General features: G+C 37.1%; 2 long non-coding RNA genes across 2 annotated transcripts; one reads left to right on the top strand and one right to left on the bottom strand.

Annotated features, from left to right (window-relative positions):
- The first annotated feature begins 4,454 nt into the window (after nt 1-4,454).
- Nucleotides 4,455-6,164, top strand: LOC119598515. The gene is made up of 3 exons (XR_005230968.1): nt 4,455-4,521; nt 4,878-5,011; nt 5,843-6,164. It is a non-coding gene; the product is annotated as an uncharacterized LOC119598515 (long non-coding RNA).
- On the bottom strand, nt 5,013-5,922 carry LOC119598514. The gene is made up of 2 exons (XR_005230967.1): nt 5,835-5,922; nt 5,013-5,475 (listed from the first exon to the last, which is right to left on the bottom strand). It is a non-coding gene; the product is annotated as an uncharacterized LOC119598514 (long non-coding RNA).
- Nucleotides 6,165-6,364: the final 200 nt, after the last annotated feature.

Raw genomic sequence — 6,364 nt, 5'->3', positions numbered from 1 at the left:
GAAGAATAAGGGAAACGACGAGAAGATCGGCCTCCGCGATGTGGTAAGTTAAAGAATGTTTTATATCTTTCTTTTTCTTTCGCAATTTTCCCCTTCCCTCTTTTCTATTTCTCTCTCTCTCTCTCTTACTTACACTGATGCACAATCTTTGTGTATCACGACCATCAGTGATCGTGCAGTGAGTAGTGTGTCATACGGGATCTCTAATAAAGTGCACGCATTGCGTACGGTTTTGTGCCCTCCTCGTACAGGAGATTTGTTGAAGGTCGAGTGCCGAGAAGCTTCTCCGGGCCGACCGCATTTTTGACGGGCGTAAGTGATTCAGCGCTAGTACCGAGATCATTAGTGTCTGTAAATAATCGATGTGTGTCTGTATGGGTTGTTAACACAGACTCGAGACCTAAAACTATTAAAAATGTTTGCAGAGGTCAGTGAAGCAGACGAGGTTGTTGCCGTGGAAGATGGTGAGGACGGATCCCGTCAGGGGAGCGATTCGTTCGAGGATCCCGCGAGTGATCGTAAAGAGGCTTTAGAGGAGGGTAATTCAATGATGACTTTAATGAATATTATGGGACACTGGATTTTGGTTACGAGGACTCTGAATTAACCATCTTTCCCGACATCGATCTCCGTCCTTCCGCCGACGCGACAGGTAATGTGAGCACGTGTGCCAGTGTCACCATGTTAGGTATTCACCTCGACCATTGAGATGAATTGCAGCAACATCATCTTTGCAAGGTGATATGTAAATTCCCTAAATTGTTCTCAGATGACCCCATATTAGGTCACGTGCCGGGAGTTGAGCACCGTATTGTAACTAATAGATTCTAAGCCCGTATGTGTCCGTCAGTGGCGCTTACCCGAGAAGACTGAAGCTTTCATTCGCGACGAGTGCGATAAGATGAGAGATGAAGGGGTGATAGAGCCCTCGTCGTCACCATGGTTATCTCCTGTGGTCCTCGTTCGTAAAAAGAACGGTACCACGAGGTTTTGCATTGACTTTCGAGGGCTAAATGCGGCGACTGTCGCCGATAGTTATCCTATGCCTCGTGCTGACGAACTCATCGACGAGCTCAGAGATACATCTTGGTTTACGGTTCTCGACGGTAAAAATGCGTATTGGTCGATCTCTGTAGATCTTGAGGATCGTCCGAAGACCGCGTTTTCCGACGGACATCGCCTGTGGCAGTTCAGACGATTACCGTTTGGTCTTGCTACGGCTCCTGGCACCTTTCAGAGAACCATTAATATGGTATTATCAACGGTACTAGGGCGACATACGGTAGCTTACCTCGATGATGTCGTTGTGCACAGATTCTCGTTCGAAGAGCATCTAGAGCATCTAACAGAAACCTTGCATCTCTTAAAATAGGCAGGGTTTAGATTGAATAGCGAAAAATGCGAATTTGCAACACGCGAATTTAAATTCCTGGGTTTCAAGGTCACCCCAGAGGGAATTTTACCGGACCCTGACAAGGTCATTGCCATTAATAACACGTCTGTTCCCCGTACTGCCAAAGAGGTGCGCAGATTTCTGGGCTGTAGTGGTTATTTTAGAAAACACATTCCCCATTATGCTGCTGTTGCTGCCCCACTTACAAGGCTCACACGTAAAGATGCGAAGTTTGTCTGGACAGATGAGGAAGAAAAAACATTCATAATCCTTCAGCAATCACTTGTAGAAGCTCCTGCCTTGAAGAAATCGAACTTCACCTTCCCATTTGAGGTTCACTGTGATGCTTCGAAGTTGGCATTAGGAGCCTGCCTTATGCAGAGAGGCCCAGATGATATCCCTCATGCAGTAGCTTATTTTTCCCGTAAGCGTAGGGGTCCCGAAACGAGATATCCGGCGATAGATATTGAAGCACTCGCTGTGATAGAAGGGGTTCGTGTTTTTGACCACTACCTGTATGGCAATAAATTCCTAATATTCATAGACCACAGACCACTAACGTTCGTCTTCCATCGCCGTACGAAATCTCCGCGTGATGTCGAAGTGGTCACATGAGTTATCTAACTGCCAGTATAAACTCTTATACAAGAAAGGTTCGTCTAACCATGTCCCTGACTGTATTAGTTGTGTTGCTGACATTGTTGCTAGTGCTCTTGATCCACAGAAGGTTCGTGATGCTCAGCTGAAGGATCCGCTATGGCGAGAGGTCATTCAGTAGCTGGAGGAAAGAGCTGTGCCACGACGAAAGCTTCCTCTGCCGTTAGAAGAGTTCGAATTAACTAACGGCATTCTTTATCATGTTCGACACTTGCACCAGCTGGTCATCCCTCGGGAGCTACGTAATGTTGCTCTAAAATTGGTTCACTCTTCACCTCTTGGGGCACATCTAGGAGTGTACCGGACATACGTAAGATCCGTGATCTATTTTATTTTCCCAACCTTCTCAGGGAGACCAGGCAGTTTTTAAGTTCATGTGCAGTATGCCAGCGGCGCAAGGGACCAGCTTACCGGCAAGCACCAATGGCAAACGCTCCAGATGTTCATCTACCACTTGAAAGAGTAAATGCCGACCTCAAGAAACAAGAAACAAACAAGAACGCAAAACATAAGGATCATCTTCATACATAGGCCTCATCAGTCGCTCATAGTCTTTACGGAATGTGGGATATTCACGTATTTTCCCATCAAAGTGGGGTGGAGTCAGCCGGTGCATCATAAGTTTAGGCAAATCTTTCACAGTTTGCTTGTCATTAAACACTGTCTTAGCTACACCTTTGCAATTTGTTTACTGAGCAAACAAATAATATCTCATGATCCTAATGAAATGAATTGAACAAATATACAAATAATACAAACATGACAAGTATGAAACTTACAGTGCCTCCCCCCATAAACCACTGGTGAGTTACCTCTCAGGCTGAATCAGAAGCCACAGGTTCAAGTCAGAATGCCACTGTAATACATCATTTGGATAATACTTTACAATTCTCTATACCATAAGTGAGTAGGGTTATGGTCATGCCTGATAACATTGACTCACGGCAAACGTTTATTATTTATAGTTACTTCCACTCGATGCAACTGTTTACTTTTTACATCACAATTGCAAGGACTCAAATGATAACAAAATAATTTACCAATAATGCTATTGGCACAATGCTGTGATGCTATTCCTTCTGAAATAATCCGTTCTAGAACATAATCAACTGCGACTCCATTCAAACACACAGATGCCACCTGTTGACACTTCTCTGGGAGGAAGCTCTGTCTCCATTCTACAGCAGAACATCAGAATGCGTAACAAAACCTACAATGGTTACAAATTCTGCAAACATAAATCTGATTTATATACATTAACTTTCTTATTTCTGTCGCTTGAACAAAAACTCACTTATACACAGAAGAATTATTTATACATAGTAGGCCAAAAATATACAGATATTCTCAGTATACCAACGTTCTCTTTCTCTCTTACCTCTTGTTATTCTTCTCACCCCATCCCTCTGCTTCTCATCAGTTGCTATCATTAAATTCATTTTCTTTAAAATTCCAGAGGCGGAGGCACGACAAGACAATAAGGAAAGAGGAAAAGAGGGCAAGTATCTAAATTAAGCGTAATACTATTTTTTGATACTGCAGATATATGCATCACATATGGATATATGATAAATATATATACATATGCATATACATATATATATATATATATATATATATATATATATATATATATATATATATATATATATATATATATATATATATAAACACAAACATACACACACGACACACACACACACACACACACACACACACACACACACACACACACACACACACACACACACACACACACACACACACACACACACACACACACGTGTGTGTGTGTGTGTGTGTGTGTGTGTGTGTGTGTGTGTGTGTGTGTGTGTGTGTGTGTGTGTGTGTGTGTGTGTGTGTATGTATGTATGTATGTATATGTATATATGTATATATATATATATATATATTATATATATATATATAATATATATATTATAATATATATATAATATATATAAATATATATATATATATATATATATTAAGTATATATGTATATGTAATATATATGTATAATATATATATATATATATATATATAGTATTTAATATATGTATATATATATATATATGTATATATATTTATGTATGTTTATAATATATATTATTATATTAAATATATGATATATATGTATATATATATATATATATTATATTAATATATGTATATATATATATATATATATATATTTATATATATATATATATATACATATATATATTATATATATAGTATATATAAATAGATATATAATATATATATATATATATATATATATATATATATATTATATATATATATATAATATGCATATATCTATATATATATAGTTTTTTTCGATTCAGATAAAACAACGCTACCTTATGCAGCAGCAACAGAATCCTCCCCCCCCCCCACCCCCCCCCCCCCCCCTCCACCTGGACAGCAGCAGCAGTAATATTCAGCCCACGGGGAGGGCCTCATGGGTAAGATCCTTACCCTTCCAGTCTCCAGGAAAAAGTTGGGTGGCGAACGTTTAATTATCAGATTCATGTCCCGATTACAAAGCCTGTTTTAGTGTTATTTTTTTACCCATTATCCTTGACCTACTGTTCACTCGTTTAGCTTAATTTTAGCATATATCTAGCTTTACTTTCATTGTACATTTAAATATTTATTAAAATTAATCAATACGCATCGTAACTTTTTTTTATTCATGTAATTTTGACTTTTACTGTTTGCGTGCTTTTAATTGCATGATTTTGAATACGTTTTGGAAATCATAACTTTGTGTTTTGTGATATTTTTAGATTTTCACTTAATATTATATCCACCATCACAGCTTGTGTGACCACCACCACCAGGCGGGTCAAGCTTGGTGTGTGAAAACTTCTAGGCCTCTCGACGTATCTGCCATCTATGACGGAACACACAGAACTATAAAGACTATTTGGTAGACAGGAAAAATAGAAAAATGTAAGATTTTTTTTTATTATTATTAAATAACAATTTTTGACAATTATGACAAAACAAAGGTTATTTCCTTTGTTCAAAACTGTTTTGGAATCATTGCTTCTTCACTTATATGCATTGCATCAAACACAATGCCACAGGGAGTATCTACATTTCAGGATTTCAGCATTCTATAAGCCCTTGGACTGCTATAGTACGTGGCTAAGGCAAAACTTTTCATTGTTTGGCTGTATCTTCGACCATTATTTGTGGTGGTGCTACATTTTATTTGAGCATTAAAAAACTCACTAATTTTAGGTCTAAGAATCTAGCTGCATTTGCAATTAACTGTTTTGGTGTATATCATACTTTAGTTGACATTGTTTTGAGCTGATTCCTGAGCCTATAAATAGTTGCTCGATGTCTCCTTAAAGTATAATCGTACTTTAAGGAGACATCGACATCGTATATTTTTCTTTTCAATGTTTCTGAAACAAAAGTGAAGAAGTATGAGTAAATATGATTTAAGAAAGATCTGAAACTATAGTTAGAAAATTAAGTATTTACATGTAGATTATAAATAATCTTTATCAATATGTACAATAAAGAGGATTAATTGTAACTGTGTAGAATGTACCTGTAAAAAATATGATTATTTACAACCTTAGGAAGCGTTATTGTTTATCTCCTACTGAATAATAAGTGCAACAGGAAATACTAAAAAAGCTCCTTACATTCCAAATTTTCATGATTGCTGGTTAGAATTTGTATAATATTGTATCTTGACTTAATTAGTCTATAGGATGGTTGTGTATATATATATAATGTTTATAAAGCTGTAACAAACCTTTGCAGATCTCTCCTTACACATTTGGCCCAGATGTTTTACTGCGTGTCAAGACATTTGTGGGTGCCGCTGTCCCCATAGCTGTTGCTGTAAAATATTGTAATATCAGATTATGTGTTCAAGAGTACGGAAATTATTTTTTTACTCCTTTTATCAGGAAAAATGGAGATTTGAAGGCTTTTGGGAAGAGGGCAGGGGTACCTAAAAATGGATATGGCTGATTTAAATCAAAGTCACTTTAATAACCCCTAGGACACATTTTAAACACCTCATATCCAGTGAATGGTTCATAAAAAATAGCAACATATTTTTCATCAAGAATAACTATTCATTTATGTTATGCCTTCAGTAAAATGCATATAATTCAAATGATCTGTTTCTTTTAAGCACCTTATATCTCAATCCCCTACTAAAATGCCTTACTCCAAAATTTTCCCACAAAAAATGTAGAGTATAATCATAAAAACATGATGCATCCCTTCAATCATATTTTTATAATTAAAAAAAATTAATACTATCAACAATAACTT

Source organism: Penaeus monodon, chromosome 41, assembly GCF_015228065.2.
Source record: "Penaeus monodon isolate SGIC_2016 chromosome 41, NSTDA_Pmon_1, whole genome shotgun sequence".
Lineage (NCBI taxonomy): Eukaryota > Metazoa > Arthropoda > Malacostraca > Decapoda > Penaeidae > Penaeus > Penaeus monodon.
Note: the sequence above shows the minus strand (reverse complement) of the source record. Positions and strands in the feature narration are given on the sequence as shown.